Here is a 22,579-nt window from a genome sequence, read left to right as displayed (position 1 = left end):
CGTTCAAAACTTAATATATTTATTGCATAAACAATTTCGCTACTTGTTTGGTGCAAATTGTGCAGAAATCATTGAAAACCATCAGCGATCTACGAATAGAAGCCACGTGTAGGATCTAGCAACTGCTTTGAGAATTCTCTAATCTTTTCGATGACAAGGTGTCTGGATTGTCAGCGTCTTAATTGTCAATAAAATCCACACGAAATATCCTGCCACCTTCAACGTGGTATGGTTGGGAGACTGTCATCAAATTTGTTTCTTTTTTCGAATGACTTCACAGCACAACACTTCCGGCTTGCGCTCCTCTTTCTAAAGCGTGAGGTAGCTTGAACTTGTGGCGGTCCGTCTATCGATTGTTTTCCCATTACACTTCGAGGGTTTATGAGATGTAGGATTCAGAAAATAGACCTGGATTCCATATGGAGACTTCGGAACATACCAACTTCCGATCTATCAAGTCAAAGAGAGCCGCCTGCTCTCCAAGCTATCCTGCAATAGGGCTGCAGCAGTTAAACACCCTGACATTTATGAAATTCAAGTCGACTACGTGCTTCCCTATTGCGTCACAGGAGTGTGGAATAAATCTCGCTCGTAATATATGAGATCCAATGTTTAATAGTTGTTTGACGCCGCTATTAAAATAGAAAATTGTTTTTTAAATATGAAACCACCGCCGAGCACCATGCTCGGAAGTGAATCTAACGGAAGCGGTCGTTAGAGCGTCGAAATTTATTGATGCGTTTCCAGACAGTGCGACCCTTCTAGGTCGGTGCTGGAGTGACGTGAAAAGCAAGAGACAAACGTCTGTCTTTATCCATAAAAAGAGAAGACCTGAGAGCTGGCTATGAGTGGCAGCAAACTGATGAAACGTCTGAAACAATACACCGTGAACGAACCAAGGTACCACACCACACTTTGGCGGAGACACGTGTGCATGTCAGCAATGCTGCGGTAGAGATTAACATGTCCACCGGATGATCAAAAGCCGTGCTTTGAGACGGATCGCCCCGATCTTTCTGCAATACCAACAAACCTGACCCTCCAGTCGAAGTCACACGTCAGCCAACGACACGAGGCCCTCCGATCCCGGCTCATAAAGTAATTCGAGAGGAAGATCGATCGTCGCTCAAGTGATCGAGTGATATAAAAATAAATAAAACTGCTACTAGTTCAGTTGGCATGGCCCTCTCGACGCGTGCGAGGGCGCAGGTTCGCCCTTCTGCTCGAATATTGGATGGTAACAGATGAAAATACACTCATCAATCCCAGCGCACCCTCCTCCTTGACGATCTACTGACAGCACCGGTGCGAAGGTGAACTGGAGACGACAACAATCGGTGCGAGTCGTGTGTAGGAGATATTTTGGAAAACTTTTCCCCATAATGTTCCCGCGTGACGCACGGCGCTGAAAAATTGTCTCAACAAAACCCGAATGTGACCCGTAGCATGGCGTCTCGACCACCGTCACGAGATCAGGCGACAATACCTTGGCTTACAAAGGGCATTCTTCAACTGCTCAGTGCTCTGATGACAGGATAATATTGACGATCTAGCGTACAGCCCCTGGAGAGAGAGGGATAGAGGGCGCCTTATAATCTGATCGTATTAAAAGGTTATAAACAAACATCACTTTCCTGTGGCTTTCCCTAAAAAAAATATAAATATGTCTTCGCTGCTAGTCTGAAGGGGAGGGAAAATTAGTGGAAAGTTTTCCAGCGATTGCCTCGCCCTCCACAAAATTGCGTCGAAAACGATACGGTGATAAATGGTGACGATAGCGAAGGCTAATTTACAACAGCGCAGGAGAAAACAGAAGCATCAATCCCTGCTTCGCTGGGCTAGCGGGTGAGCCCCATCATTGAACGCGTAAATTAATGACACTCCTGTCTGGCACTGGAGCGCTGGTGACTAAAGATGTGACAATTAATTCTCGCTGCTAACGATAAGCATTTTTCGTTCTGCCATTGTACACTACGCGATGTTTTGAAGATCATAACGCTGCTTTCACTACTCGATGGCGTGTTAATTTATTTTAATTTTATCCGACAAATGTCTGTTTGGATCACCGGAAATGCTTTGCTTTGCAGTGTAAGAAATTCTTTGCAGCTCTCTTTTCACGATTAATGAAATTCAATCCTCCAACTTTAGCTACTACAATGTATGCATGTAATGTACCGGATGTTTAATATCTAATTTAAATTTGCTCTCCCACATTTCGATTTAGCAATGCATTTGGAGATCTTTCCGCAGATGTCCGTCAACGATAACGTAGGAAAAATATTGTTTTTAATTATAACCTGTAGACATCGTCCAACTTCAACTGGCCGGATGTTACCATCGTCTTTGTGACAACGCTTCGACCGAAAGGCAGTGGCCATTCAACCCATTGCTTAATTAAACTCGACGTTTTGATAGAGAACGAATAGCGAGAGGGTTAGCGAAAACATCAGAAGTCACTGATATTGATCGCATTCCAGGGCTCTAATGTCATCGGACCGAGGAAAATAATTCCCTTTCGAGCGCTGAATACATCTTTTGTGCCGTCCAGTAGCGGCCCCTCTGCTGCCCAATTTTCCTGCCAAATCGGAACAACTCCAGGACGCAATTAAATGCGAAAGTGAAAGAATAATAGAGGTTTACATAAAGCATCACAGAGAATCCTTTCATACAATACTACGAACCTGTGCAAATATGTCCGCTGATGTTGCTGCACTTTAAAACCCCAAGCACATGATGGAAACGAGGAACTGTGCTTCTTCCGGCTCTCTCTGTTTGCACTGCTTGCTTGCATTGCCTCTTCTTTTTCCTTGCAGCGGAGGCTGAGCGTACTCCATGATCCGTGATTATCCACAGACGTGATCCGTTCTCGTCATAGACGGCTGCAGAAGCTGCTGCTGGTTCTAGAGATGCAACGCTGCCATATCGCATTGGAAAGGACAGCTGCGCAGCCACCGTTTACAAACTCGTCTCTCTGACCCTCTCCTTACAATAAGCACTGATTTCCGAAAAATCACCTTGCCGGCTGGTCCTTGCTGTCGTGCGTCTTCTATTGTACCCATGCGACGTAGACAGCACGAGACAGCATAACGCACCGGTCGGACCACTGGTGTGTCGATCCGTATCGATCGTTAGGCTTTGTTTGAACCATTTTGTTGCTGCATGCTGCAAAAGTTCGGAGAATGAAAAGCGGACTGTCGACAACAGCAAAGAGGAACCGCAGAACGACAATTGCACACAAAAGGAGTCACATCCTGCTGCCAGTAGCACGCGTCCCGGTCGATAGAAATAGGACACCGGTGCCTCCGGGATCGTCGAGCCGTCGTGTGGCGTCTGCCTTCGCCGGGCACATGCCGATGCTGAGCAGCGTTTTGCCTACGCATGATAAAGACCGTCATTTAAATTCCAAACTTCGAGCCATAAGGTGAGCCGGGGAACAAAAGGGAACTTGAGCACCAGGATGGATCGTGATCGCCGTAAGCCTAAACTTCGGCACACCAGCTCAAAACCAACTTTTAACTTGTATACCTTAACGGACGATGGTTCGCGTTTCTTGCTTGCAGATTTATGATTTTTTTTCCTTGACAACATTGGCCAACACACGCAACGGCACTGCAGCCGGCGAACAAGTGTACAGTATGAATGCATGCGAATGCTCGTAAGAAGAGGAACCAGCACGAGACATACTCGCGAACGTAACAATTAATTGCCAAACGGCTCGGCATAAGAATGAGAAGAATAAATAATATACAAAAACATAGGTATTGAAATCTTCGAGGACCAACTAAAGATTTAATTGAAAACGAATACCTGACCAACCTTTTCAGAAGATACTTATTTATTCGATTCTAAAAGAAATAAAAGTAGAGAAATAAAGGATATTTTAAGACTAAATATCATTCGTTGCATGCTAAGCTAAAATAAGCATATATCTCACTTTCTATCACGTTTGGCATCCTTTGGCTTAATATGATCTCTTCTTTGAACCGTTCGTTTACTAGTTCCAACCCTCAATCACAAAATTCGTCTCGTCTTAAAAGGCATGAAAAATGCTCGTCCTTTGCAGCGGTGAAAAGCTGTTTGTTTTCTGGCGATGCTCCACCTACAGACCACACTACACCGCAAAAGTTCCCAACAAAGCCAGCCGATCGAGCCTGGCGTGCACAAAAGTTTATCCCAAGAACAATATCTCATACGAAGATAAAGAAGAAACGCAAGTGCCATCACGCCCCTTAAAAGCACAGTCGATGTGGTTTAATAAATATCCATTTATGAAATTTAATTGATTCGTGTAAATTATACACGAATTTTGACATTCCGACGAGGTTTGGCTGGTTTGGTACCGACCAACGGGGAGGGCCCTTGGAAGATCCGCGAAGGTGGCTGCACCAACAGCATCATCTCGCTGACACTCGGGGGTTCCTCTCGGAAGAGTAATGAAGCAACTGACAGCAGTATTTATCACTTTTTTGGTCTTCCTCCCCCTTCCCTTTTTACTCTTTTTCTCTTGCGGTCTTTCCGATGACTTTTTCGCGTTTTATTTGGACATTTCTGGTTATTCTTCTTTGATTTCTGCATCTCTTGTCTCCTAATTTTCCTCCTTCTATAGTGAGTTCCCAGTGGACAGGTTTGCATCGTAGCGGTTACATCAAGTCCTGTTTCCACCTCAAACATTGTCCAAAAAAAAACCTGCTGCTGACCTTAACGTACTGCAACCTACCAATACGAGATGCACCGTGCGAAGTAGCCAAAGGGCCAAATGAAACGGGGTCCGAAGATTGAGTGAGTGTGACGCAATTTATTTCACATTATCCTTAATCCCGCCGTTGCATCCGGGCTCGGTTTTGAGCGTTCTCTATCGCTGTCGCACAACGGCTGCAAACATCACCGCATCGTAATGTGGTGTCTGCCACAACCGTAATCGCATATCGTGTACGTGAGCACATAAATGTACGCACCAAACTGTTGGAAACCTGATTTTATGCCTTAGATCCACGTACCTTGCCATAACTGGGCGAGCACTTCTTCCTTTATTGTGTATACATCCATATATTAAGGACCTGCTTTTGGACTGTCTAACTATAGGAGGATCTATCCTTTTTTCTAGGAGCATTGTGTTATCTTGCGGAACCTGCTTTTTGGGAACGAATGAAAAGGTGGCAAGCTGACTGACCGTTTGCCTTGAATTACATCGAAACCATAATTTTCCTTGGTGTCATCTAACGAAAATTTATTTTTAATATTTATTAATGGTGTTATAATGACGCTGTTTACGTTCCGGAGCCGGTTTCAGCCTCAAGTTTATCGTAGATGCCCGCACCTTAAGATACAGAGGCACCCCTTCCGAGATGGCAGCTGGGTATGAAGAAATAAGTCGCGGAACGATCGTTTTTCAATTGTTTGATTGAATTTACGAGAGGCAAGTTTCGTATTTTCTCGTATTTTCGTATGAGAGGCAAGTTTCGTAAGTCTCCTCATACATCACTGCGCTGTTGTAAGTGCCTCCTAGCAATGGTTACCGGTTTATCAGTTGCCCTTTACTCTTTTCAAGAAGACGGCACATCCAATGTGACAAGCTCATGTTTATGTTGGGTGAGCGGGGTTGTTTGGCAAGCGGTAGCCAAATAAAGATATAAGAATTATTAATAGTTGAATGCAGCACAATTCAAACGCAGGGAGGAAACATTAGAAATGCGTCATAACAAAGCAGGACACTTTTTTCTATTTTATTCATGCTAGAGCTGGATGCAGTATTAAGTCATCCCCCATGATTGATTGAAAAAAACACAAAGACCCAGAAACTTATTGAAGTTTTATCAACGGTATGGCAAAAAGAAACAGTTTGTGTTTTAGACGGAACAGGAAAAAAGGTAAAAACGTTTTAGAAGAGCAATATGTACTTCATTAATATTTTTCTATGATTGAAAATATAATCTATTGAAGAAATGTGTACGTATCAATAGATTATGAGGATATTAAGATGATTGGTCAAACAGAAAGAATGAACTGCAATGATTCAAATATAAAAGGAAGTATTTGCGAATAATTTGCTAACAAGTCTATCAAACATAATTTTCAAAAAGTGCACCGTAACTACTCGTTATAAATTCAGTTGCAAATGAAGATTTGATGCCCTACAACATCGAGACCATTGAACACAGACGCCACCACTGCCAGCAGTGTCGCTCAATCGCTTTGCACCCGGCGCGTGTCAGAGCAATTCAATCAGATTTGCTGCCACAGCCATCCCTACCGACGATCCTACGAGGGATTTTGCAACAACAATTGCACCAACTCCAAAATGGCGTCCATTGCGACCTGATGCCGGGCAGGTGTGCTCTAGGATGCTGTTTTCGGCACCCCTCAGAGATCCGTTAGTGACGCTGGCTCGCATGCCAGAAGCAAGACAGGGACGGAGGGTGACCGTTTTTCGTTTGTCTCCCATTTATTCACCGAAGGATAAAGATCGCTGAACCGGTCATGAGACCCCTGCTGATGGATACTCTATGTGCGACGAGAACCATATCCCACCGTCTAGCATGGAAAGGCAGAACACGAAGGGCAGCTGCCAGGCTAGTCTGGAATCGTTTGTAGTGTTTGTAAGCCACCGAAACATCCATAACTTATTCCCATTTGTGGTTGATTTAAGTGCCAATTTTCATCACCTAACCACCAACCAACAGATGCCACCCCGTTAGTATCTTCAATCCTCCAAAATCCATAATGACACATACGACAAGCAGAACCATTCATTAGAACGCCGTCATCGCATGGTCTTAGGTTACCTTTAAACTTTCACCTTCCACGATAACTTATGCTGTCATTGGCTCCACTCTGCTGCTAGGCAGTATACCGATTCCGAATGTAGAGCTACATCACAATAAATTTCAGAGCCGCCTTTGCCTTTCAACACACTCGGAAGCATAAGAAGCCTACTTGCTGCCATCCAAGGAAGCATGTATGGTGGAACAGATTAAGATCCATTAGCGGCAGTTTAACCACAACCCACCAGCCACCAAACAGTTCAACCGCTCGAATCTTTTCTTTTCCTAAAAATGGTTAAACGTTTAATTTACGTCCTCCACCAAGGGAAAGCCGTGAAACCTAGCACAAGGGGTGTAATTGAGGATTGAAAGGGATGAACATAAATGCTACCAGCTGAGTATCAGGTCACACTCCGACCATCGGTGTATAGCTACGCTCCGTTTGGAGTGTGCGGTCGCTCCAGAACACAATTTCTTGTTCGAAAAGGGGAATCCCAGCGTCTTGGTGAAAGGTTATTAGACAGATTGCAATGATGACAAACCTCTTCGAATGGCATGTGACAAAAGCAGTTTGCCTCGGATATCGGCTCACAATCACGTGCCATGGTAAGCATTCATTCCAGCAGTTGTCCTGGTTAAGAACAAGTTGAACCATCCACATACAGCCCGTCGCCGACCGAAGTTGGTCGTGTTAAGTTTTCCAAACGCTTGTTCCTAAAATAGGCATCAACACACCGGAACGGCACGCTTTCACTTTCATCTCGCACTACTAAAGCAGAGGGTGGCAATGGAAAAGTGAAAACACAGCTCTACTGGCAATACAAATATCGTAAGAACACATACACGGAAAAACATAACCAGTGGCGACGGTTGAAGCATAAATAATAATGATCTTCTGTTGACAGATGTGGCGTGGCTGTAGCCGGATGGCGAAGTCACCCCCGAATCAGTCCGTCCTTGGAATCCGTCGCGGCCGGGTAAGCGTTTTTCCGTTTCCGGAATGGTTTCCAAACCGCACAAAGTGTAAAACTGGCGTGGCTGAGCGGAACGTGTATTGTACAAATCAAGGAAAATTTGTGTTAATCTTCAAACCCAAACCGATTGATTTTCCCTAAAACTGTCGAACACCAGCTTGAAACTGATCTAAGATTAACACCCCACGGATAAGACACGAGGCCACGGGACCCTTTGCACGCACCAGGGGTACGAGATCGCGTTAATGCGTTTTCTGAATATATTTTGGGAAAGCAAACGATCATAACCATTATCATTAGCCGCACATCAGCCACCGAATCGGTACATGCACCGCAACAGTTGCTTGGTGCCATGACGTCCTGCCGTTTTCCGGGGTTTCCTGGAATGTGTCGCGTCATCAACGTACGGTCGGTCGCCTCTCGTTGCTGCGGCACTGTGATCGTCGCGTTGTACAACATCGTTTAGAGGCAAATTAACCAAAGCCTGTGGGTCAATTAAATATGAAATTTATGAACACCGATCGGTCCTGGTCGGTACCGGTCGTGCCAGGTTAAAAATAACAAGAAGCCCCTTGAACGCCCGCCGGTCTAATCCCCTTGAGTCATCGATCGGTGAGCAAGCATAGATCGATTATCGTGCTATCGCCGTCTCGATTGCTTTTCCGGCAAACGGAAAGATTTTCCAAACGATGATACGCTTCTGCTCCAGTGTCACGCGGTGGTGAGGCTGGTGCGCAATAAATCGTTGTGAGCCACACGAGTGTGGTCTGCGCTGGTAAAGAATTTCGTGGATTCCGTTGAGATTAACCTCACGTGTTCACTAGCGTCCTGACCGGATAAAGTTTTGGTGGTTACCGTTTCTCCTAGATTCGTGATTTACTGTTGCAAAAGCTTCAAGACCGACGACGAACACCCGTGCTTTGCAAAAACGATAAATATACGGTCTGGCTAGGTTACTAGCTCAAAACTTAATCAACTCGTAATGTGTCAGATTTTGTATAATTTATGCGATCGATGGTCATTTCTGTAACTTCAGCATTGGGCCCGCCCGTCCTGCCAGCTGGCCGGCCGGCCTGCTGTGTGGTCTCATTGTTCGACGAGGTTGATTTGGTGGTGAACAAAATCAAATCGGTACAGGGACTCAGCTGCATGCTATGCTTACACAAACTGGAATGTCTAGTTTCAAACCCCACCCGTTCATATGTGTGATGCGTGTTTTCACTTTTAACTCGAATTTCATGTCTACCGTTTCTAGCCCATATAATGCAATAGAATGAGCACCGTCGCAGTTGCACAGGTATTAAAATACTTAATAGTTATTCTACTGGAAAAAATGCCAAATAATTTCAATGCCTTATTATTTCAATGTGAATGAATCATCATGATACAGAAAGTCATATTTTTGTTTAAATATTTCTCTATTTTTATTGATATTTCTATTTTTATGTTTATTTAAATACATGTAATGTGTATTTACTTCTAGACTATTTCGATATCAACAGCTTTAGTATGCTCCGATGAAGCAAACGCTATTCGTGCAAAATGGCAAAAAACATAAGATAGCTTCACTCCCTTCAATTTGTTAAAATTTGTATCTCTCACTTTCTATATCACAACACGTGCAACAACATGTGCGTGAACGGAAAGGAATACTCAGCCCGCCTCCAATGCTACCAAGGGTTCATGATAGCATATACGTAGACTGTTCCTAACAAACGAAAGGGAAACTTCAAATGGCGAAAGAGTATCCTTACGAAAAATTGTTCGTATAAACGACCCGTCTGGACGTGTTCCTTGTGTGCGCAGACGCGCACTTTTTTCTTTTCTTGTTCTACCGAACAGCTGTTTGCCGGAGAATGCGCACTAGCAGTGACTCCTAAGGGTGGAAAAGGATGCGGGAATGCTCGTTCGTTACCGGTATTGTGTGTGATGAAACAGAGAGTCGGTTCTTGGTCGAGTCTGCAGCAGGGAGCACGACTTGAACCATCTCTTCGAAGCGCTGTTAGTCTGGTATAGTAAGGCGCCAAAATTCCCGCTGCGGACGAAACCAAATTCCAAGCAAACGCAACAACGTTCGCCAAGAAGCCATTTCACGACTCTTATGCGTAAAACGCTTGATCTAATAGAACTTTCTTCTACATCAATATTCGTTTTCCTTAGCGATTAAGAAGCTACTCAATCTTTGACGACATCAACCCGCGAATAATAGAACGTGCAGAGCATGAGGGGCAGGTGTGGGTGAGCCCGCGAATTCAAACCCCGCTAAATGTGGACCGAATTGGCGAAATAGCTCGGTGCGCGAAACGCAACATGTGTACTGTTCGGATATTCAGCAATATAATGTCATGGTTGTGATGTTCGGCACATTGGAACACACATATACCAAGAATCGAATGCAACGGAGCCAAGGCTTGCATCGTCCTGCATCTGCATTCGCTCGCATCTGTATTGTCGCATGTCGCTGGATGCTGCGCGCGCTTTCACTGCAGACATCTTTTGCCAAAAGCTTCACTAGAGTTCATCCTGTATGCGTGTAGTTCGTTGCATATGTTTCTGTTGCATATGCATATCAAATAGATACCAATGGAAACCATGGAAGCACCACAACCTTCATTAGAATCTATCTTAGAGAATCAAAGAGAGAAAGAAGAATGATACAATCGGATTAAAAAAAGGTTAAACCTTTCCTCCGGAAGCGAAGTTCTCAAAAACGAGCATGAAAAAAAAGGAAGCGTGCAAAACATACCAACTTCCGGATCCAAACGCTACAAACACCATGTTGTGAATTGAAGAAAACGAATGAATTATGAGTAATACGGGAGTAAAATAAATCGAATACGGCAAAATCGTCTGTGTAATGCATTCGATGCTGCGCCCTACTATGCGCATCTAGTCAGGTTAGCGAAAACACCCATTTTTTGTAGGCCCTTGAAGACTCGGTGGCATCATGTTACCTTTCCTTTCTTCCTTCCTCCTTTCTTAACACTGAAACCGGAAGCTACGTTCAAAAGAAATTCATGGAAGTGCGGTCCCAACCTTCGGTCAGCGACTGTGTATCATTCCTTATCCTCGTTTTGTCCTTTTGTATTTGAATACTTGAATTTAGCGATTTTGTTTCCAAACTGAACACTAATCTGCGAAACTAAACTGTCTTTCGGTTTTACTTTCTCAAATAGATACTTGCGACGATTTACTCGGTGTTACTTTCTCAACTAGATACTTGCGAAGACGTTCGAAGATAATATAACAGCTCACTGGAATGATGATGACGCGGAGCTTTATCATAGTTGAAAATATCGTCTTACACGAACTAACCATTCCTAGTTTTCTTAGCCCGTTTCATACGATTTTCATTTCATTTCGTTTTATCAATTTTCAAGAAAATTATCTTCGCCATCGTTACATACACATCGTCTGTTCATCACATGCAAATTTCACAGTGGATTATTAGCGTAAAACATCGCGATTCGCGATCGCCCTATTCTGAAATCTTACAATGTGGGCTACAAAAAGTGTGCAATATACGTGAAAGAGAAGAGTGAAAGAAAAAAGACAGAAGCAAAAAATGACGATAAAATTCAACCAAAAAGCCGTGCAGGCGAAAGGTGACGATCGATATTGATGTTGACCGTTTCAGCAATGCGTTAACGCCGCGTCGCCGCCGGTTATGTGGTTCAACATGGTGTTGCCAGCTGTATTCATCATCATTTGTTTCACCAAATGATCTTCATCGATCGTTGTAGGTTTTTCGAAAACCATCCGCAACTCACTAAAGCTTTGGCTGACTGTCTGACATTTTACAGTAAGCTGCATCCAGCGGCAGGACCCTTTGCAGCAATTCGAGTGCACTCCGGTGCTAATTCTTGATTTATGAGCACCGGGTCAGTGGTGTTTAATTTGCAACCCAGTAGGTAACCTCCGACAGCCACCATCACAGAGCCACTGCTGAGATATCCACCAAAATTTCCCTTTCTTTCTGGTGCCGCCCTTGCTGCTTACCCGATCGTCACGAGTGTCTCGAATGTCTGACTTTTCCAGAAAAAGGTCTTTCGGCTGGCACAACATTGCCGACGCATAACACGGAGACGACCAACGACCAAAGACAACAAATTGCCCTCCCCGCCGTAGGCCGCCGCCAGATCGTTGAAATAATTTCGCGTTACTCCGGATGACCGGTCATTTCACCGTAAAGTACCGCCCAGCAGCATAAATCACTCGACTTCACGAGCTTTGAAGCCTTGCTTCGGGGATCTGCGCACCTCCACGACGTTGCTTACTTTTACTCGTTTCATACTTTGATCAGAAATGATGCTGAAATAAAAGTGATGAAAACATTTGTTTATTCGAATCTGCAGACTGGTGACGTTGCAGTGTAACGCCGGAAGTAAATTCTCTAAAAAGGCAACAAAACAGCAAGAATAAGGCTAGCACAAGGATTACAATTTTCTCACCAGTATACGCCGGGTCAGTTTTGCTCACCAGCGTACTTTGCCGAGCTAATGATGCAACGATCATCATCAACGCTGACGATTTTGACGAGCAGCTTATGAGCTGGCCTCCCACGGAGCTGCCGTATGCCAGATGCAACCAGCACCCCTAGCGGACTGCCGCTTCTTACAGGCGCCTAAGGTTAACCGTCAATAATCTGTGTCCATAATGAGGTGAACAATGCCCCAAATGATGAGATGATGCTCGTGATCTGGTGTATCGGAGACGATGTCCTCCGTCCGCCACGAATCATCAATCAAGACCTCAATCAATGGGTTGATGGCTGTTTGAATGTGATGGCTTGATCGAAGTCGCCAGAAACACTACATTTCTTGTAGTAGCTAACTGACGAGAGTCGTGCTATTAGTACAGAGTATTGAGGTTTGTCAGAGAATATTGTAAAATTCTGCTAGCAAGTGTTTTTTGCATATAGCATGCTTTGAACAAACGTTAAACTAGCATAAGAAGCGTAATCAAATCAGGAATCCCCAATCTTCAACCTAACCTTAGGTTGCTTAGTATCCACCTCAGTAACTGGATCAGGTGATCGAACGATATCGCTACCGCGGTACACCGCTTCCAGGTACGGAATAATGATTTTATCGATGATGCTGATCCAAAAAAAACTAGATCTGCCCAAGGTTAGCATGGCTTTCACGGCTGAAGGATGCCTCTGGAACGTGTGTAGAGCCTGAACCAAAACATGAAACCATCCCTCTGCCAGCAAGTTCTGCAAACACATAAATCACGATCAACCAGCAGCCCCACCGGGAGCAAAATGATAATTCGATGCACAACACAAGCAGCTCGGATTTGGAGTAGCTTGTAGCCTTCAGCCTCCATTCGAGTTTCTCTACCTTCGAGATTCTCGTTCAAATGCGCAACTTCTTCTTCATGGGTCGGCTGGTGAAGCCAACGAAACGATCAAATTAACATAAATTATTCCATGCCGAACGCCGAAAATGTTTTTCTCTCCTGCCTACCGGCGTTACAACGGAGGAGCTGCATATGCGGAACGGAAGCGAATGGGCTCCGGATTGCCCCCGTAACATCGTGTCAACGTTCGCTAATTCATGTTGTTACTTTTTCCATTCTGGCCACATTCCAGGAGCATGCATAGGATCCACGCTGGATGTCACGAAATCCTTCACTTGCTCGTACCACAGTGTAACGTGCCTTTTGCTCCAGTTTCACGATCATGTCGGGCGCGAAACAATGTCACCAAAGTGTTCGCCGCAGATCGGTTTGCTCCGATTATTCCAGTGCTACCAGCATCAACAATGGAAAAATAATTTTGGCAAAATGTTCATACTGCATGTTTTCCCTTTCCCAGTGTCGGGCACGATTGCAGTAAGCCCAGTCTGTTGTGCTGCTTGTAACACGAGGATTATGTGACGATACAGTAGAATTGTACGGTACACGAGCTGAAGTATGGAGTAGCATAAGTAAGAAATTCCCTTCAAACACATAGAGCGCCAGTGCCGGTACTCGGCTCAGTGCATTACTCATAGCTGCGGTGCATGATCGATATAAATCAAAAGGCATAAATGGTACAAAATTATTTTTTTGCACCTGTAGCCATTCAACCGGGTGCCAATAACATCTAGCACGAGGGAGGTACGAAAAAGAAAAGGCCTAAGAAACCGCGCTTCAACTGTGATTCGAGTAGTTTTTGCATAGACTGGTTGCCTTCGTTCAGCTTGGTTGTATCCAGCAAGAGTTTTTGTTGTTGATCAGTTGCCGTGGCTTGAGGCCAGGTCGACTGAAAGACAAAATAATAACACTAAAAAGAAACCACCACCTGGAGGAGCTGGCAACTAAGCGTTTGCAAAATGTTAAAATTAGAATATAATACAAGCACCGCCGGTTGCCCCACGTGTCTCACTAGCATGCACTGTGCATAAATTAGCTCAGCCCAGCCTCCAAAGAGTCTGCAACCAAGATCTGTAGAGTTCCAAGGGCTTAGTCATAGCAGTACTTGAATTCACCGACGAATCAGGGGTTGCCGGAATGAATTATTTAGCAGCGAGTAGTTTATGAGATTGGTGGAGCTCCATAGCTCAGTGCGGAAGAAACCCTGTCTAATCCCAATAAATGGTAAAGCTCAATGTGGGAAGCCCAAACGGCCACACATCATCGTAAACCGGGGACACGGACAAATGTTGAACCACACTAGACAAGTCAATCATATAAACACGCGACACATACGGTGCGACGTACGACCCAAAGTGCTAGCATATTTGTTTGGTTATTAGCGGTAAATTATCATGTTTCATGCTACATGGGGAGCATTCAGACGGTTGACTTGGGACCGAAAAGTAGCACCTAGGAGACTATTAAGAGTACCTGTTGGCACGTCTGTCTGAGATCTATAGCCGTGACTGACGAGCAGTTGCGTGGCGTTTGCCAGCTCATTTAGTACTACCATTGATATTTCACAGGTGAATCATGTAGCAATCAGCAATTAGATTGTCTATTGGTGGGTGGATTTGTAAGGGAAATTAAAGGTAAAATTAGACGATTAATAGGTTTGGAACCAATTACAATTCATGGTTCAAAAAATCAAATAGTAAAACATATTGATAAAAATAAGGGATTATTACTATGTTGAGGCTTTCGCATCGGAATCTGTTCCGATTCATTCAATTATCAATTACTGTAAAACTCCATAATTTTATCGATCGGTGCAGAGTTAATTAAAACAATATATAATTAAATATAATAATAATAATAAAATAAACTTGTAGCTTGTGGACTGATACATATTTATTATTTTTTGCTTATAGACTGTTAAATATTTGGTGCAATCTGTAGGCCGATTTGTGGGATGCATATCGCTGCTTTCAATTTAAGACAAGGTGCTAGTGCTGCTGATTTATATCCGATAAAAAAAACCATAACTGATATCTTTACACCAATAAGGGCCCTAAACATGAGCACGATCTCGTTGTCATGCTAGAGGCATACGGGTTAACCGCTGATCAGCCATCTATGCAATCCATCACCAGTGATCATACAACTGCCGCTGATAATACAAGTGCGGGTGGAATGCAACCAGGACGTGGTCTCTGGTCTTCCTTTTTTATGCTCGCCTTCAAACCACAAACGCTCGCTCATTTATCGTCATAATCCCGGAACTATCTGTTAAAGGACACGGACACAACCTGTTGGCGTAGGGTGTAAAACCAAAGTGGAAACTCAAAGCATGCATCAGGGTTACCAGTTGTACAGTCATTTAATGGTTAACCAAGACCTGAAGTGTCCAGAGGCGTCGACGGAGCGGCCACAGACTGACAATCACACGCGGCCATAATTAATATTGCCTAATGAAACCAAAACCAATAATAAATTGTGCTCGCGGCAAACAACATGAGAGGGTGATCACTTTGACCGCATCGCAGACACCGTTCGTGGTGCTATATGAAACTGTATCCACCCAATGCAGCCCCAGTCTGGCCGGCCCCCAGCGAGTAAACGGTGGCTTCAAATGATTCTTGTTAGTCGGTGACAGATGTCTACCTCCTCGCAAATCGATTAGCTGCGTCGCTCGACTTGGGTCTAGTGGGCTCTAGGAAAGAAAGCGCCAAAGTATAGACGATACGATCGAGTTCCAGACCTGGTAGTTGAATATGTAATTAATCAAATGTGGCGCACGATTTCGTTAGACCAGTTCCTGTTCAAGACTGACGGCCTTAGTCCAATAGTTTCAGATTCGATTGCAAGTGGTCCTGGTGCTGGCGAGTCAGAAAGGGGCGAGGCAGGGACAGAGTAGGAGGAGGAAGGTTGCGTTGAACCGTGTCGCACCTAACACCATCGCCCAAGGGGTGTGGTTCAGGTGAGACTCGGCAGGTGCGATCGCGCAAAGCAATCCACTTTAATCTCAATACGCCACCGGGCAAAAAGCAGCTAAAAGGGGGAAAGGTGGACGTAGGAAAGTAACTTGGGACACCTCATAAAAACATTGTAGAATGTGCTGCACACAGTGATTTGAGTCCAAGGGCTGAAGCGATTATCTATTATACATGTATTGGTGCCTAAACGTGCTTCGAAAGGCACAGTACTTCCATCCTCCAACACTGAAGAGTCTCACACGCCAACGGTTAAGTCTCCTTGGACGCATGTCGAACAACGCAGTAAACGCGTATTTGAATGCAATCGAACGCAAATATATGAAGTGTTCAAATGAACACGGCTGCGCATCGATTAATGAGCGTTTAACGGAGGGATGGCGAGGCCACACTTGAAATTGGGATGAGATCCTCTAGAAGCATGATGCTGCATAAGGTGCAAATCAAATATACGAAACTTGGTATTTCTTTCGATAGCCGATCGATCCGTTCACCTTTTCATAACCATTATGTTTTATGAGGATGCTTGCGCCTTCCTTCGCGCTCTCGTTTGAATTTTGAATTTCAATTGTTCGGAGCTGGAGCGAATGGTTACAGATCACCCACGACGTTCCAAGCATCGTAACCAAGCACCGGGGAGACCCTATGGCGGGAAAATCAATTAGAATATCAATCGATTTTTGTTGCAATTTACATCCCAATGCAATTGCCAAGCGGCACGATAGGTATGGCTATACTGTCTGCCGGATACTTGACGACTTGAGGGTCCGCATCCGATGACCGTGGGAGAGCAATAGAGAGCAACGGCCCAAGATAAATGTGAGTGCGATCATAAATATTGTGACGTTGCCGGGTGGTGGTCGTTGCATCATCTAGACAAGATCAGTGAACCATCTCGGAAGGGGACTGCTGGCAGCGTAGCCTCCCCAGCTCACGATGGTACCGGCGGCTGGAGTGGCTCAGGCACCTCAAGCAACTCCCGGAGACTAATGTGACTCATTTTCATTAGCCGCTAGAAACTGTCAGGCGTCCAGTTATGCTTTCCAAGGGTCTCTCACCTACCCTTCGCGTACGTGGTGCTCATCAATAATAGATCCCTAAGCGCACCTTAGAGGTGCACAATCGAAGGCGGAAGCATCAAGCACCAAGCGAAGCAGATTACGATCTGCACGACTTTCTGCACGGCACACGGCGTGTTAATGACCTGGCACGATTTCGCGATTCCACTGGACGCTGTCTGTGGCAGATGGACCGCCTCAATGGCTTACATACCGAGATCCACATTTGGTGGATCTTCTCATTTGACTACTTGCTACACGGCGATCCGGCCAGCTACTCGATCCGCCAATCGGACCAATTGCCGATGGTTAAACGTGCGAACTTTGCCAATAAATGCCCGACGGAGGCCATCCGAGGCACGAGATCGATATCGGCCGAGTCGATGGCATGGCATGGCAGTCCGCCAATCGAGCGCCAATAAACCCCTCAAGAACTCCATTGCTGCCCCTTTCTATTTGGTCCAAACCATCTGCTTCGTTCTGTCTACGGTATAGGCAGGTTTTATCTCCTCCAAGTGCCCAACGACACGAGTGGAAGCTCACAGGTCAGCACATCTGTCAGGTTAATATAGGCGCACGAGCGGTACGGCGGCATCGGTCGCGGTGATAAATAGTGACTTCCTCCTGCGAATAGGAAACCTGTATCTGCTCCGATACCCGTCCACTGGTTGTCTCGCGGCTTGCCCGATCGTGTTCTGAGACGACGCACGCGCTCGACGACGCCCGTTCGTCCACGGGGTTTCCAGTTTCGCTGCTGCATTCGGAAAGGTCAGCGAGAGGCCGGAGCCGGCCAAGGGTTGGGTAGGATTTGGTTTCTCTCCCGTCCGCAACCAATTGGACCATCCATCGTGCTCCTATTGGGAGTAATTTAAATTGGCATAGCGTGAAATATCGCACTGTGCTTCTAGTTAACCTCTAACCCACCGTGCACTGGCCGTGCCGATATGCTACGGTGGAGTTCGTGAGGTACTGGCGCCAACAAACCAGCGGGGAGTATTTGTTTAGCCTTCACCAACCATTATTACTACACTAGCCGAACTACTCCTCCCGCTGAGACCTTAACTCTACCGCAAGTGCGCGAATGCCTCGTAGTGCGACAACATCCGTCAACCAGGATAACACTAGCGGCTATGCTATTCAGCTCCAAACTGGCGCGTTATGGTGTCCATAATCAATCGAAAGTGTGTTGTCCAACCACTTCCGCTATGCTGCAATGTAGACTATAGCAGTGTGGGCTTCGTAATTATGGAAACCCTTTCAGGCCGCTGTACAGTAGAGCACCATTAAGGGTCGCTCAAATGTCCAAAAACATGCGAGAGACTCCAACGCTCTGACACATCTAACAGTAAGCCGCGACAACCAACGATTTCGAAAGCGTTGGCGTGCGGCCAGTCAAAGGTATCAGTTATGACATCACACGTCAAAGCCAAAGCCTAACGTAAGGTAGTTGGTGTTGTTTTGTAGGGCGATCAGTGATGTCGGGTGATCCTCTCGATGGGACACGGTAAGGCCAAGCGACCCGCCATACATAATTACAACCTCAAACAATCAATTCGATTCAATTAACCTGACACGCGAACGGAGAGCATGCAGGAGGGACTCCGAATGCTCTATTGTGATCCGTCAGTCGTCAGACGTCCCGCGATGTAGATGGTTTTTCGAAGGTTTTTCACAAGAAACACATAATTGCGGCATACCTAGAAGTCCTACAACGGTATCCTCCGCAACGACCAAGACGTTTCATCAGTCTTCTTGCAGGCAAATAAAAGGTTATTTTGACGATCATTTCAAGCGCACTGACGGGATGACGAAACCCCGTACGTCCGGTGGATTGGAAACGGAGCCTTTCGCGTGGGTGCCCCTGATCGCGAAGTCGATCCTTTCGCATGGTGATGGAGCAATTTGGCAAAAATTACCACTTGCTAGTACCGTTTCGGAGAAACTTGATGCCATGCGCAATTCTGGAGTTCAAAAGACGTCGTCTTGTATTGAATTGTACTACGATGAACTCAAAGAACGTAACTTGAACACTAATTTTTGAACATAATTCTTTTCACTGCTCACAAGCAAATATTTGATTGAATATATTCGTACAATAGAAGAATCGGTCGCACATAGAAGAGATCTTGTTGCAAACCTTAAACTAGTAACGATCCCAAAAGAGCAAACAATTTATCTAATTGCACGCATTAGTCGGTTAATAGGAGCACCCTCTACTGACTAAAACCGCTGTGCCACTGGGGCCGTCTAACCAAAAGTCCTCCGAAATGGAAAATGTAAAGGACCGCCTAGCTCCCTAATGCAATTACCTAATGCTCACTGTTCCCGTCAATTTGGGCTGTACCGTGCCAGGTCTGGCTGTCCGATGCCAGGTTTACTTAACGCCTCTCACCAACTCGCGGCACCATCACACTACGCCGGGAAAGTCTGGCCAGCAAACGCCAAAGTGCACCATTATATGCAGCATTATGCGCCCGACTGACAGTTGGCGCCAACCCGACCCGAACAAACGGCGATCAGAGAGATGGCGGTTGGTCTGAGCCGTCCCAAGGAAAGATCGTATAATAACAATGCTATACCGTACGACCTGTAATGATATGTACAATAATAATGGTAATTATAATTGCACTTTTAACAATTTATTTAAACGTTACCCAAAGCTCGCCTCGTGCCTAGCTGAAGCCCTGTGGCAGGATTGCTCAGAGGCCGAACATCAGCAGGGATCCCAAATCGCACTGATTTACCTTTACAACCTGCAACCTTACTGGTGTGTCGTAGAAGTGCGACCACGATCCTCGATTTTGTGTTTTTTTTAATTAATACATAAATGAACCTCGCTGAAGGTGCGAGCACTCGTGATGGTGCCCGGGCCGGTTTCAGGAGCACTTGCGGAAGCTTACACGGTAAAGGTGCTAGCACTAGGCCGACCCAGGACGCATGTACTAGCACGATGCCGCTTTCGAGCAAACGATCGCGATCGGCGCGTACTGGTTGAGGCTGTCCAGGGGATACATGTTGGAGTTAATAGAAAACCTTCCCAACGACGTTCACCCATTCGCCGTGCACCAAACTCACGCCACAAATGGGCCAGCGGCTTAGCACTCAGGTGAATTTTATGGGCGTATGCTCGCGTAGTCGTGAGACCGGGGATAAACAGGGTTGCTGCTGGTGCTGCTACTGCTGCTGCTGCAAATGGGTGCATAAAGCACGTGCACTCTAGGGTTCAACATAAAGGACAGTTAAACAACGTCAGGTGGAATCGTCGTGTTGTACCGATAGCTTGAATCTGTGGCCAACGCTCCGACGTACCCACCTCCCGCTAATGATGCCTAATGTCGAGCTCATTTAATATGGCGTTTGATTGGTGGTGCCAACATTGCGGCACACCGTGGCGACCTATGCAAGCAAAGAGCCCTTCGGCACTCCATGCACTCGGTGATCCTGCCTGTGTGTTTTGATTATTGTTATTATTTTTATTAGCTTTACACCTCGCTCCCATACGGCCCTTCTCCGCAGTTTCCATTCATTATACACTCACGGACCATTCAAGAGCGTATGATGACGATGGGCCGCCGTTTTACGTTTTGTCAATAGTCCCGACATCATAGCCGTCGTCGCCGCTGAGAAATGGTTCGTTGATTAGTTGTGCGAGCTTTGCGCGAGATGTATGAAGTGCATGGCGAGGTTTGTGGTCTGTGGTTGATGTCCACTACTGTACCATCCCTTCTTCAAACATGCCAACAGGAGGAGATACTATTCAGTGTGGTTATTTTATTGAATAAATATGTATTTCTTGTCACACTGCGTGCTGCTCTATTTGATACCGTGTCATAGAAGCATGGCTCATACAATTGCCCTTTACCGTGCCGACGCCTTTTCCATGCCCTATATTGCTGGCATATTATTCGGAGTTCGGATTTTCTTTTGATTGAAGTTTGTTAGGACGTAGCTTATTTATTGCCCCAAGCTAAAAGCAGCAAATGGTGTTTTGTTGGTCGTACTGGCCGTTTGCTGCGGCCTCGCCTGACAATTGATACCGCTAGGTAGGGTAGAATGCGATCCAAATGGAAGCATGCAAATGAGTTTCGGAGCAGTTCACTTTCGTGTTGCGCGTGATGTTTGTAGTTTGAATGCCGCAACATTCACCCAGCAAATCACGAGAAGTGGCAGTTGCTGGCCCGATATTGAAGTTTAGAAAACGGGCCTTATGAAGCATTGGCTTGTGGGGCAGCATCGTGAAATTGAACAATATTTGATGAAGACTAATAACAACTACTTGATTCAACGCATTCCAAAAGTGTAAGGCACTGGCTATGCACAAGAATGCTTAAATTTCTTCATGCCAAGCTCGTTGCCGCGTTGATTGTACTCCGATCGGTAGTTTTTATAGCTCCGGATTTACGACGTACTGGAACGATCAAAGGGCAGCAGCATGATTGGCGTACCTACCTGTTACTGGGCTCTGGTTGATCCTACATTTTACGGCTGTTCGTGCTTCGAAAAGACCACTCTATCTGAGCTGTGAACCAGTGCCAGCGGTTTACCTATGAAACTCTCCGATAAAGAGTAATAAAGTCGTAAATAGCAATGCTGTTTTCACGCTTCATTTTCTCCTGTTCGCATGGTTCGCATCGCCATGCCGAACGCCATGGCGATTGAAAGTCACGGACTAACAACGAACAGTCACATGCACACACCTACTCTCTGAGCAACAGGTGATTTTCCAGCATTACTTTAATGGTTGTAATGAGATAAGAATGCGCTAAATTGCTGACCATCGTTGGGTATCGCGAATTGGCTTATACAGTCAGACAGTTCTTTTGGGGTCCCAAGTCGCTTGATGTGGGTTAGAATCATAACCATCCACGTCGTACTACACGGAGAGCACAGAAAACATTAACGGCAGCGTATCTCGGACTGTGCTGTGTTTCTGAGTGTGCGAAGTATCTACGGGAGGTCATTTTCATGCACATAGCCCGAGATAATTGTGGGTTTTGCTATGTCTTCGGATCAGCTACTCAACCTGCTCGCTTGCACTTACCGTACTGCGAAGACTGCTGGATACCTGACCTCGTATCTGACCCTTACTCCGTACGTCGGTACGTCAAGATGAAATATCCAGCGCCGGTGGCACCGGCCAATTGATATTCGTTTGCGGATCGAACGCTCTACAGATCGACTAACCATCCATCCAGCATCCATCTGTTGCCGGGTGCTGCTCGTCGTGTCGTGCTTGCGGGCCTAGAAGGCTGCTTGCTGACCGCGAAGGGATCGTTTGCAACACAGCTTGAGCACGGTCAATTACCCTGGAGTGCTCTTGCGCATTACAATGTTGACGTAGCATACCATGCTACACACGACTTGCTGGGAAGTGAGCTGCAAACCAGTGAGCATCCGATACGGAATGGATTATTTTTAAAGGTTTTCATCGAACTTCTAATGATTCATCT

The 22,579-nt window shown here is 45.6% G+C and overlaps 1 protein-coding gene across 3 annotated transcripts in view; it reads left to right on the top strand.

The window, feature by feature from the left end:
• Positions 1–22,579, top strand: part of LOC125948255 (37 kDa salivary gland allergen Aed a 2-like) — a 136,492-nt gene that overhangs the window by 95,832 nt on the left and 18,081 nt on the right. The window contains exon 1 of one of the 3 annotated variants that reach the window (XM_049674153.1): positions 449–452. The exons of the other annotated variants lie outside the window; for them this stretch is intronic. The gene's annotated coding sequence lies outside the window, so the exon portion shown is untranslated. Of the gene's footprint in view, positions 1–448; positions 453–22,579 lie in introns of those variants that run through there. 3 annotated transcript variants of the gene reach the window in all.

Source organism: Anopheles darlingi, chromosome 2, assembly GCF_943734745.1.
Source record: "Anopheles darlingi chromosome 2, idAnoDarlMG_H_01, whole genome shotgun sequence".
Classification (NCBI taxonomy): domain Eukaryota; kingdom Metazoa; phylum Arthropoda; class Insecta; order Diptera; family Culicidae; genus Anopheles; species Anopheles darlingi.
Note: the sequence above shows the minus strand (reverse complement) of the source record. Positions and strands in the feature narration are given on the sequence as shown.